Source organism: Perca fluviatilis, chromosome 1 (assembly GCF_010015445.1).
Source record: "Perca fluviatilis chromosome 1, GENO_Pfluv_1.0, whole genome shotgun sequence".
Taxonomy (NCBI): Eukaryota; Metazoa; Chordata; class Actinopteri; order Perciformes; family Percidae; genus Perca; species Perca fluviatilis.
Window position 1 is genome coordinate 1930719 of NC_053112.1, and position 12704 is coordinate 1943422.

A 12704-nucleotide genomic window follows, 5' to 3' on the forward strand; every position below is an offset into this window, starting at 1 on the left:
ATCAGGCAGCGTTCCGGTTACGTATTGCTAAAAACACTGTTCAAGGGAGAATGTTATTGAAAAAAAGTTTGAAGCAGTGCAGTAGAAAGTACCAGATTACTCTACAGTAACCACCGCCTTAGTAACAGAGATTTACCTGGAGGCCTGAGTGGCCGAGCCAGCAGAGAGCCGGGCTGAACCAGCAGCAGGCGAGCTAAGGGGTATCGTTTATACTTCACCGTGATTGGATCCACCGGTTCAGCGGGGAGGAAGCCTGTGAGCGGTGGAATTTCTCTCTCTGCATACACTGATACGCACACACACACACACACACACAGATACACACACACACACACACACACACACAGATGACACACACACACACAAGAGAAACACACACACACACACACACAACACACAGAACACACACACACACACACACACACACACACACTAGATACACAAAACAGAGACACACCACCACACAACACAATACACGGGACACACACACACACACACACAAGAACACACCTGCGCTTTTAAGAGACAACACACACACTACACATTTTACAGACACCGCACATACACACACACACAGGACACGCCACACAACACACATACACACAACAGACAAATACATGAAGAGAGACACAGAGACCGCACAGACACACACACAGATACACACACACAGAGACACACACACACACATACACACAGGACACACACACACACAGAGATTACACACACAGATACACACACACACACAGATACACACAAGCAGGGAACACACACAGCACACATACACACACACACACAAACAGAGACACACACACAGATACACACATACACTTACAGACCGCTTTACACCACACACACACACACACACACAGACACAACAACACACAAAGGGACACACACAAACACACCGCACACACAACACAGAGAACACACACACAACACACAGGAGAACACACAAAACAAAACACAGAGACACACACACACACACACACACACACAAGAGACACACACACACACAGACACCGCACACAGAACACACAGAGACCCACACAAGGGACACACCGCACACACACACACACATACACACAGAGACACACACAGACACACACAGAGACACACACACAGACACAGACACACACACACGCACAGAGACTTTATTACAGTTTTTTCCAACTGCTTACACACATTTTCAAAACTATGTCTCCTGTTTTCAAAACTCTACACACAATTCCCAAAACTGCACACACACAAAATGCAAAATGCCTCACATCTCCTTCAAAATGAAACAAAATACCATAAACACATCTCAGAATGAAGCATTTACATCAAATGGCAAACACTTTTTTCATAATAGTACATTTTTGGATATACCATGTACACACTGTTGTTCTAAATCTAAAGGTCTTTATCTTTCCATAGGTTTATATCTACATTTACAATGTTCTAGAGAGAAAGTCATCTGCTCAGAGGAGGGTTGAAAGGGTCTGTAAAACAATGTAATGTTACAGTAAAACAGAAAATATTGATTGGGCACAACATCACGTTTGTCAAGAGTAGCTCAGTGTTGTATACAGTAGCATGAAACAAGAAAACAAAGTATAAACATATGTAAATCAAGGTATCATTTTTTAGAATAAAGAATAGGTGTATGTGTGTGTGTGTGTGTGTGTGTGTGTGTGTGTGTGTGTGTGTGTGTGTGTGTGTGTGGCCGGTGGGGGGACAGAGTGTATGCACTTTGTGCAAAACAAAGTCTGATTGATTTGTAATGCTGAAATCAGTCATTAGATAGTTGCATGCAGTATGGACGCCACTGTAAAGCTACTCAACATGGGCTTCTCTCCCTGATCTCATCAGAGATGGCTCTCCTTCTTCCTCTTCTTCCTTCCTCCTCCTCCTCGTTGTTATCCCCTGTCTTTTCCTCCTACTCCCATTGCTCTCTGTCTGTTGTTGGCATCCATTGTTCAAAACAGGTAATCTGACCTTTGACCTATGTATAGGACTATACTAAAGCAATGATTGGTTAGTGTTCAGTTATGACATAATGTGTTTGCAAATGTGAGAAGTGTGTGTGTGTGCCCTGGTAAATAAGTGTAGCATTTTGATTGGTTGTGTTTAGAAAAGGAAAGCAAGTCACTTCCTGTTAGATTTTTGTGTCTTAGGTAGAGAATTGTGTGTAATGTTTTGAAAAAAGTGTTTTATGCCATTGAAAGCTGAGTGAAGGCTGAGAAATAGCTTATGGTTTTGGAGATTTGCTGTGTAGTTTTGCACTTTGAGTGAAAGGTTTCAAAAATCGTGTGACATGAAAAGATTTTGTGTGTAAGCAGTTGGAAAAAACTGTAAAGCTACTCAACATGGGCTTCTCTCATTGGTCAATCCGTGGTTGATCACATGATGAATAAGTGTGGCCCTGATCTCATCAGAGATGGCTCTCCTTCTGCCTCCTCCTCCTCCTCATCCCCTGTCTCTCCCTCCTCCCCTTGCTATCTGTGTATTGTTGGCAGGTAATCTGACCTTTGACCTCTGTGTAGGCCTATACTAAAGCAGTGATTGGTTAGTGTTCAGTTATGACATAATGTGTTTGCACATGTGAGGAGTGTGTGTGTGTGTGTGTGTGTGTGTGTGTGTGCGCCCTGGTAAATAAGTGAAGCATTTTGATTGGTTGTGTTTACAAAAGGAAAGCAAGTCACTTCCTGATAGATTTGTGTGTCTTAGGTAGAGAATTGTGTTTAATGTTTTGAAAAAAGTGTTTCATGCCATTAGAAACTGAGTGAAAGGCTGAGAAATAGCTCCTGGTTTTGGAGATTTGGGGTGTAGTTTATCACTTTGAGTGAGATTTTGTGTGTAAGCAGTTGGAAAAAACTGTAACCCACAGGGAGAAATAGTAGATACTAAGATGACGAAAAGGCGCTAAAAAGACCCAGAGAAGAAGAGTTTTAAAGGGGTGATAGAATGCAAAACCGATTTTACCTTGTCATAGTTGAATAATGACAGTTTAGTGGGTAAACTCAACCAATCAGCACGCAGCTCATCTAAATATTCATGAGCATACCATATTTGGAAGAAAAGCTCTTGTTACAAATAGGGCCAAAACACAGGGATGCATAAGGGCCAATAAAATATCAACCAGGCCATTTTCAGCCCAACCAATGTTACATACCCCATTAGGAGACCATAAGGAACAGTGTGAAATACCCTATATAATCATTCTATCACCCCTTTAACATGACAAATACCCTATATAATCATTCTATCACCCCTTTAACATGACAAATACCCTATATAATCATTCTATCACCCCTTTAACATGACAAATACCCTATATAATCATTCTATCACCCCTTTAACATGATAAATACCCTATATAATCATTCTATCGCCCCTTTAATGTGATAATACCCTATATAATCATTCTATCACCCCTTTAACATGACAAATGCCTATATAATCATTCTATCACCCCTTTAACATGATAAATGCCTATATAATCATTCTATCACCCCTTTAACATGACAAATACCCTATATAATCATTCTATCGCCCTTTAAGATGATAAATACCCTATATAATCATTCTATCACCCTTTAACATTGATAAATACCCTATATAATCATTCTATCACCCTTTAACATGATAAATACCTATATAATCATTCTATCGCCCTTTAACGTAATAAATACCCTATATAATCATTCTATCACCCTTTAACATGATAAATACCCTATATAATCGATTCTATCAACCCTTTAAGATGATAAATACCCTATATAATCATTCTATCACCCTTTAACAGATAAATACCCTATATAATCATTTTATCACCCCTTTAACGTGATAAATACCCTATATAATCATTCTATCACCCTTTAATATGACCCTTTAACGTGATAAATACCCATATAATCATTCTATCACCCCTTTAACATGATAAATACCCTATATATCTATCACCGTAAATATATAATCTTCTATACCTTGTATGATAAATACCTATATAATCATTCTATCACCCCTTTAACATGATAAAATACCCTATATAATCATTCTATCACCCTTTAACATGATAAATACCCTATATAATCATTCCATCACCCTTTAACGTGATAAATACCCTAAATAATCATTCTATCACCCTTTAACATGATAAATCCCTATATAATCATTCTATCACCACTTGCGTAATGATAAATAACCTATATAATCATTCTATCACCCCTTTAACGTGATAAATACCATATAATCATTCTATCACCCTTTAACATGATAAATACCTATATAATCATTCTATCACCCTTTTAACATGATAAATACCCTATATAATCATTCTATCACCCTTTAACATGATAAATACCTATATAATCATTCTATCACCCTTTAACATGATAAAATGCCTATATAATCATTCTATCACCCTTTAACGTGATAAATACCCTATATAATCATTCTATCACCCTTTAACGTGATAAATACCTATATAATCATTCTATCACCCTTTAACATGATAAATGCCTATATAATCATTCTATCACGCTTTAAGTGATAAATACCTATATAATCATTCTATCACCCCTTTAACGTGATAAATACCCTATATAATCATTCTATCACCCCTTTAACATGATAAATACCCTATATAATCATTCCTATCACCCTTTAACGTGATAAATACCTATATAACCATTCTATCACCCTTTAACATGATAAATACCCTATATAACCATTCTATCCCCCTTTAACATGATAAATAACCTATATAATCATTCTATCACCCTTTAACGTAGTAAATACCCTATATAATCATTCTATCACCCCTTTAGCTTATATATTAAATACCCTATATAATCATTCTATCACCCTTTAATGCTGACCCTTTAACGTGATAAATACCCTATATAATCATTCTATCACCCCTTTAGACGTGATAAATGCCTATATAATCATTCTATCACCCTTTAACATGTTAAATGCCAATATAATCATTCTATCACCCCTTTTACCGTGATAAATACCTATATAATCATTCTATCAGCCCTTTAACATGATAAATCCCTATATAATCATTCTATCACCCTTTAACATGATAAATACCCTATATAATCATTCTATGCACCCCTTAGTACGATGATAAATACCCTATATAATCATTCTATACCCTTACTAGCTTGATGAAATACCTATATAATCATTCTGGTGTTACCTGGTAGTGACCGCCAGTATACAGGAAGTGGTGTGTGTTACCAGTGGACCGCTACAGCTATGGCCGCGGCCCTTGCGGCTGCAACCGGGGGCGAGGTGGCTGTACTTCCTGCTGCTGCCCGCTGACCCCCCCCGCTGCACCGGCGCCGGCTTGGACCCGTCCAGAGTGAATAAGATCTGCACATCTGGAGTATCTGCAGAGATACACACACATACACACACACACAGACACACACACACACACACAGACACACACACACACACACAGACACACACACACACACACAGACACACACACACACACACAGACACACACACACACACACACACACACACAGAGACAGACAATCACAGCTTAGATCTAGAACAGAATAACCCAGGAGCCTCAGAGGAGGGACGAGTTAAAACTGTCTAACGTTGCATAACACGTGGGGCTTTAGGCAAGTTAAGATAGTTTGCAGGAGTTTCTGTGTTTCTGTGTGTGTGTGTGTTGTAATGATATCAATCCCTATCATGGAGACAGGTTGATGTGTATTAATGATATGCATCTTATTCATGTTATATTTCTGTAATATTTCATATATCATGTACCTATTATGGAGACGGTATGTATTATTATTGATGATATGTACCCTACTGCATGGAGACAATTGATGATGATATTATGATATGTATGTATTATTGTATTGAGTGTTATATGTGTTGTGTGTGTATTTTATTGTGTCTGAGCATGGAGACGGTATTATGATATGATAATGATATTGATATTGTATGATATTATTATTATTATTATTGGTATTATTACCTGACTCATGACTTATTTATTATTGATTGTTTATTATTATTATTGTTTGTTATTAGTATTATTGTTGTACCCTGACTGCATGAGACAGGTTTTTTGTGATGATGATGTGATGTATTGTGATGTGTGTGTGTGTGTGTGTGTGTGTGTGTGTGTGTGTGCTGACTGCATGGAGACAGGTGTGTGTGATTGTGCTACTATGGAGACGGTGTTGTTGATATGTGTGTATGTGTGTGTGTGGTAGTGTTATATTATTACTGACTGCATGGAGACAGTTATTGTTATTGTGATGATGATATTATTATTGTGATGATATTGTGTGTGGTTTATTATTATTATTATTAACCTGACTGCATGGACGGTGGTGTGTGTGTATGTGATATGATATTGATGATGATGATGTGTGATAGTGTGTGATAGTGTGTGTGTGTGTATGATTGTGTATTGTGTGTGTACCTGACTGCATGGAGACAGGTGTGTATGTGTATGATATATAATTAATTTAGTGTGGTTTGTGTATTGTGTAGCTGCATGGAGACATTTTATTATGTATGTATTTTGTGTGTTTGTTTTGTTTGTGTGTGTGTATGCTACTGCAGGAGACAGTGTGTGTGTGTGTGTGTGTGTGTGTGTGTGTGTGTGTGTGTGTGTGTGTGTGTGTGTGTGTGTGTGTGTGTGTACCTGACTGCATGGAGACAGGTGTGTTGTGTGTGTGTGTGTGTGTGTGTGTGTGTGTGTGTGTTGTGTGTGTGTGTGTGTGTGTGTACCTGACTGCATGGAGACAGGTGTGTGTGTGTGTATCTGACTGCATGGAGTGGTGTGTGTTGTGTGTGTGTGTGTGTGTGTGTGTGTGTGTGTACCTGACTGCATGGAGACAGTGTGTGTGTGTGTGTGTGTGTGTGTGTGTGTGTGTGTGTGTGTGTGTGTGTGTGTGTGTGTGTACCTGACTGCATGGAGACAGTTTTGTTGTGTGTGTGTGTGTGTGTGTGTGTGTGTGTGTGTGTGTGTGTGTGTGTGTGTGTGTGTGTGTGTACCTGACTGCATGGAGACAGGTGTGTGTGTGTGTGTGTGTGTGTGTGTGTGTGTGTGTGTGTGTGTGTGTGTGTGTGTGTGTGTGTGTGTGTGTGTGTGTGTGTGTGTGTGTTGTTTACTCTGCATGGGATAGGTGTGTGTGTGTGTGTGTGTGTGTGTGTGTGTGTGTGTGTGTGTCTGTGTGTACTGCATGGGCAGGTGTGTGTGTGTGTGTGTGTGTGTGTGTGTGTGTGTGTGTGTGTGTGTGTGTGTGTGTGTGTGTGTGTGTGTACCATAGTGGTGTTTGTTGTTTTGTGTTGTTTTGTTGTGTGTGTGTGTGTGTGTGTGTGTGTGTGTGTGTGTGTGTGTCTGTGTGTGTCTGTGTGTACCTGACTGCATGGAGATAGGTGTGTGTGTGTCCACCAGGTTCTTGGCTCTGTGTGTCTGCAGGTGGATGATGGGAATGATGAGCGGAGCCGCCACCGCTCCTGCTGCCATGACGACAGCTGTCTGTCAATCAATCAATCAATCAGTCAATCAACCAATCAATCAAACATTATAAAGAATAAGAGGGATTAATCTTTAGTTTTCTCGTGATAACAGATAATTACCTTGTTATCACAAAAGAACACAAAAACAAGTATGAGAACATGGAAATACTCAGGTAAAGTACAAATACCTCAGACTTGTACTTAAGTACCCTAGGTTACTTGAGTAAATGTACTTAGTTACTTTCCACCACTGGTTGTTGCTGTTTATGAAAGTATAGACCAGAACAGTTTCTCTGTGGAGTTGGATGTTGTTTTCAGCAGAAAAAACAGGAACCTCTGTCTGGTATTGTTATAGCTACTCACACAGGTACAAAGTAACTAAGTACATGTACTCCAGTACTCTCCTTCAGTCCAAATGTTTAGGTACTTGTACTTTACTTGAGTCTTTTCTTTTCATATCACTTTCTACTTCTACTCCGCTACATTTCAGAGAGAAATATTGGAATTTTTACTCGACTACATTCATTTCTTCCAGCTTTAGTTACTAGTTACTTTAGTTACTCCGCTACATTCATCTGTTACAACTTTAGTTACTAGTTACTTTAGTTACTCCGCTATATTCATCTGTTACAGCTTTAGTTACTAGTTACTTTAGTTACTCCGCTACATTCATCTGTTACAACTTTAGTTACTAGTTACTTTAGTTACTCCGCTACATTCACCTGTTACAGCTTTAGTTACTAGTTACTTTAGTTACTCCGCTACATTCATCTGTTCCAGCTTTAGTTACTAGTTACTTTAGTTACTAGTTACTTTAGTTACTAGTTACATGTAGTTTATAAATCTGATGTTTGATTCTAAAGTAAACTAACAACAATATAACGACTACAGTCAGCTGATATGATGAGGTCATTAAACACACAGCTGTCTGGATCCTGAACACACTACAAGCTGTTAACCCTCGTGTTGTCTTCCCGTAGATCAGCAACTTTTAATTTTTCTGGGTCAAAATATAAAATTAAAAACACACTTTTGTCACTTTTCCTGAAAGTTTTGTCACTTTTTTAAAATCAATTTTCTTCTTCAAATGCCATAACATTTAATAAAACACCCACATTTAATAAAACACCCACATTTAATAAATCGTAGTGATCATTTATTTTACTTGTGGAGAGCGTTGTATGGAACCTTTTTTTTATTTTATTTTTTTTGACAATGTGGTTGAAAGAAACCCAAATTTCTGATATAGAAACTTTTTGAAAATGGGTCAAATGTGACCCGAGGACACCAGGTTAATACTTTAACTACATGTTCCTGATCACATTTACACACATTTACTGCAGTAACATTCTCACTGCAGGACTTTTACTGTAACAGAGTATTTACAGTGTGGTATTTTAGTAATCTTTCCACCGCTGTGTAGCCTACTCATTGTTCTGCTACAGCTTCACTAATCCTACTTCCTGGTCTGTTTCCTCGCGCTGAACACACACAGAAACACAAACAGTTTTAAACACGTCATACCGCGCGTGTCCGTTATTGAATAACTAATAAAATAACTAATAATTATCTTCTTACTTGAGATCAGAGATGAGATGAACCAACGTGATGCTGCTTCGCTCCGAGTCCTGCGGCCGTGTACCGAAGCGTCACCATAGCAACGAGTCAGCCGCAGACCATTGACCTGCGTAGTTACAACATCCGGGCTGTGGGACGCGTCTCCGCCCGCCGCCATCTTGAGACGGAGTTGTAGCTGGATTGAATTCTCCGGTGGAATGTCCTGTGTACGTTCCTCCTTATGAACTACAGAAATGTACTACTGATTATGATGTTTTTCTTGTGTAGCATAAAGAGACTACAGCTGCATGTTAAGCACTGACAATAAATGAGCCATGAACCATCTACACCAACTATCAGCATACATGTAAGGTCATGAGTAGACCACCAGGAGGCACTGCTGTTATGTCTATTACAGCGAGAGTTCAGCAATTCACACTTTTTGTCCTTTTACAGGACACCATAGGTTTCCAGTTTGGTGCCTGTAGGTCGTTTTTTAAAATGTATTTCCACTACTCCATAAACATAAACAGCTTAACTTAAATTATTGGAAAATAACCATTTAAAACCACCCGTTAAGTTAATTTGTTCAAACATTGAGTTTATTTAAGCATCAATCTACAGTTTGTGATGACAAGAAATGTAAATTAGTGGTTTTATTTACTGATTTAAAAGTGAAACATCAGCATTTAAGTTGACTTCATTTTTTATTTAATAATTCATAAACTATGTATTATATTCAAGTTTAAATTGTGTTGTGGATAGGCCTGCACGATATTGGAAAAAATTTACATGAGACTGTAATTTTTACAAGAAGACATAAATAGCCCTATTTGGAACTACTGGGGTGATTTTGTAGGGGAGGGCATCTACATAGAAAATTAAAATTAAAAAGGAAATGTTCTTATGTGAACCATTCTTTGTTGAACTTTAATGCTTTACAAACACCAGAGCCGGTGAGTGCTGTGACTACTCTTCTGAAGAGATTTTGGAGAGGGACATTAGATAGTTAAATACACTGGTTGACTGACATGACACCATTGTATTAATATAATACTATTAATCCAGGCTAAAGTGAATGATAGTAATAATGCATGCATAGTTGTGGATTTAATTCTAAGGAAGAAAGTGTATTTTGCACTACTCCATAAAGGATGCTGAAGCCAGCATTCACTGTGAGACAATAAAAACCAGATAAAGGTCTCAGCCACAATCCTGAACCAGCGTCCAGTTCTTGTGTCTCTCAGCTCTACCCCCCCAACACATCAGACACACAACAGAGTCCCGGAGCAGTGTAGAGAGACATCTCCAGGTGCCAGGCGCCCACAGGAAGGGGCTTACAAATATATATTTATATATTAAGACTTGGAAAATGTAAAGTAATCCTTACAACTCAGGCACCAAAACATAGAATGTTGTTATGATTTAATTAATATTAATAAAGAGACAGTTTGACTGTAGATGTGTGTCAGATATCTGTTGGTTAGTTTCATGCCACCACTCTCTGTTGATGCAGATTGTACGGTGGCCCAGATGGTTCAATAGAAATGCAAAAGCCACAACACAAATATAACGGAAATGAGTGACAACAGAAGTGAGCGTCCACATTTGTGTTGACCCGGCTGGGCCACTGTATGTTTTATTTTGCTGTCATGAGTTTAGAGACTGTTGTTCCTCCATCATTTAATAATGAACCTGTTGTTGTGTTTCTTCTTCTTTTGGGGCTTCAGTCTTCCTGCAGTTTGGACTCTTTGGAGTTGTGTCAGTGTCTCCAGCTGCCATCAGAGTGCTGACTGACAGCTTTAGTAACGCTGCCAGCTGCTTCTGACTGGAAGAACTCCAGCTCAGACCGGCCCTCTGCTCTGACGTCAGACTGACATTTCTATGTTTGGATTTAAAGGAGGGAGGATGTGATGAACACAGACAGCAGCAGCGTCTGTCAGAGTCTGCAGACGGAGGAGGACGTCTCTCTGACCTCATCTGGACGGGACTTTAACAGGTGAGCAGCCTGACAGGTAACATTACACACCTTTGATGAAGAAACTCTGCTGTTGCTCCTTATATAAAGATCTACATATAGCTTGAAACCCATAATACAAGTATGAACCTGAAAGTGAGCATGATACGGGACCTTTAATGGAGGTTGTAGTTGGCGGTGCTGTTGTTACTGAAGCCTCTGGTCTGATGTGTTCCTGTAGAAGTTCTCTCAACATATGGTGTGTTTCAGGATTTTAACCTGGCTGAAATCTACGTGTCGGACGCTCAGTACAACAGGAACATCTACTTCGACACGTCGCCACAGGCGGTCAGGTGAGACGCTCATCATCTCCTGCCGGTGTTACTCTGCTGATATTTGATATTTCTCCTCATGTTCACAATGTAGATAATAATAAAGGACGCAGCGTCCAGGTCAGAGAGATAAAAGCCAAGGCTGAGACTCCTTAAAGCTGCATTCTCTCTAACGTCCAGCAGGGGGCGACTCCACTGGCTCCAAAAAGAAGTCTGTTTCAATAGAAGTATAAATCGTATAAATAAATATAAATCGGGATACAGCAGCGGGGCTGTATGTCAACAGCAGCCAGGTTTAGTGTTGATTGGCTATTACTTTTATAACATCTAGCCAACGAGATAGTGTTGTGGGCGGGACATAAAGTTAGACTCAGTGGTGAGTGAAACTGAAGCAGAGGGACAGACACAGAGCTGGAGCTGAGCCAAAGTAGACTTTTAGACACTTTTTTAATTCATTAACTTTATCGGTTATCAGGCAAATAAAACACTGTAGAGGTTAAAAAATGGCCCAATAATCAGCCAGGGCCCATAATCGGTCGATCCCAAGTAAAAATGCATTAATGAGCCACACTGTTGCACTGGCTGACATAAACACACACACTGTAGTTTATTTGACGCAATCTAGAGCTGCAAAGATTCATGGATTAGTTGGCAACTGTTAAATGAATATCCAACTATTTCGATAATCCATTAATCAGTTTGGGACAAGGACAACGATATAAAGACCTACAAAAGTCACCAAAAAGTTCCTTAGCCATCATGGAGCAAATCAATGATTAGTCTATATTTAACATTTTCTACAACAACCTGTTTCTCAGCCTGAATATGAAAACTCTGCTTCTTCTGGGGGAATTTCTGGGTCTCAAAGACGGCAAATCTGCCAAATTCTGCTTTGAGTGTCTCGTAATTACAGTTTGAAAAAAGTTTCCTGTCTTTTTTGATTTAGCGCAAAGTGTAAAGTTGAAATACTGTATCAATACAATGTCTCCAAACGGCTTAAATGAAGAATTTGATATAAAGCCTTTTCTGTAATGTCTTTTCTTGTGATATTGTGTGAGGGATTGGTCTAATGTGACAAATAGTGTCAATGTGGGATAGTGTAGCACATAATGCTATTTTATAAGTTAGGTTTTTGGCCATTTCTTTCATTTTTTCATTGTCTGTGTGCATATTATGTATATGTAATTTTATCACTAATGACTTTATGTGGTGACTATGGTAAAGGTGGTAGGCCTTGGTAATTAGCCTTGGTAATTAGTTTAAATGAGCTCAACTGATGCATGATCAGCTGACCATGTCTGTGCCCTATGTATGCTTGAGCCACTGTTGAATGCCATTTGCCTGAGGAAGACCCAGCAGGGTTG

At 39.1% G+C, this 12704-nt stretch overlaps 1 long non-coding RNA gene across 1 annotated transcript; it reads right to left on the reverse strand.

The window, feature by feature from the left end:
* Positions 1-5289: 5289 nt before the first annotated feature.
* Positions 5290-9155, reverse strand: LOC120568850. Its single transcript, XR_005640795.1, has 3 exons — positions 9073-9155; positions 7393-7513; positions 5290-5384 (listed from the first exon to the last, which is right to left on the reverse strand). It is a non-coding gene; the product is annotated as an uncharacterized LOC120568850 (long non-coding RNA).
* Positions 9156-12704: the final 3549 nt, after the last annotated feature.